General features: G+C 51.6%; 1 non-coding gene across 1 annotated transcript; it reads right to left on the bottom strand.

The window, feature by feature from the left end:
- On the bottom strand, window positions 1–127 carry LOC114514524. The gene has a single exon (XR_003686073.1).
- Between the last annotated feature and the right edge of the window lie 363 nt (window positions 128–490).

Genomic DNA, 490 nt, shown 5'->3' with positions numbered 1-490 from the left:
GAATGTTGGGTAGTACAGTCAGCTCTGTGATATTCTCCCTTGAGGGCTGCTGTCTCCAGTGCTTTTTTCTAGGAGGACTGTGTCAGCAGTCTTGCTTCCTCAGATGCAGGCTTCTTAGAACTCCAGTGAGAGCTGGAGTCATAGTCTTTTCATTTAGGTGCTACCACCCCCTGCTGGCCTGTGCCATCCAAAATGGGATGGCAGCCAGGGACCACAGAAAGAAGCAAAGAACAAAATGGTGCTATAGGCTTCACAGCTGTCCACCCCGGGGTGGGGGGGTATTGCCTATTGTGGCCAACCCATCTTGGGGGTAAGGGGTGGGGTGGGGCATTGGATTTGGCAAACAGATGGGTTCCAGTGGTCCTGCTTTGAGCCCCAGCCCTGTTGTTTGTTAACAGGGTGAGTTTAGGAGAGTCACTTCCCCCTCTCAGAGACTTATTTCTGTCATCTAGTGAAGGGGTGATTTGGAGTCAGAGAGGTGAAGTAGCTT

This window comes from Phyllostomus discolor, chromosome 3 (genome assembly GCF_004126475.2).
Source record: "Phyllostomus discolor isolate MPI-MPIP mPhyDis1 chromosome 3, mPhyDis1.pri.v3, whole genome shotgun sequence".
Lineage (NCBI taxonomy): Eukaryota > Metazoa > Chordata > Mammalia > Chiroptera > Phyllostomidae > Phyllostomus > Phyllostomus discolor.
The sequence above is the reverse complement of the archived record's forward strand: the minus strand, read 5'-3'. Positions and strand labels throughout refer to the sequence as shown.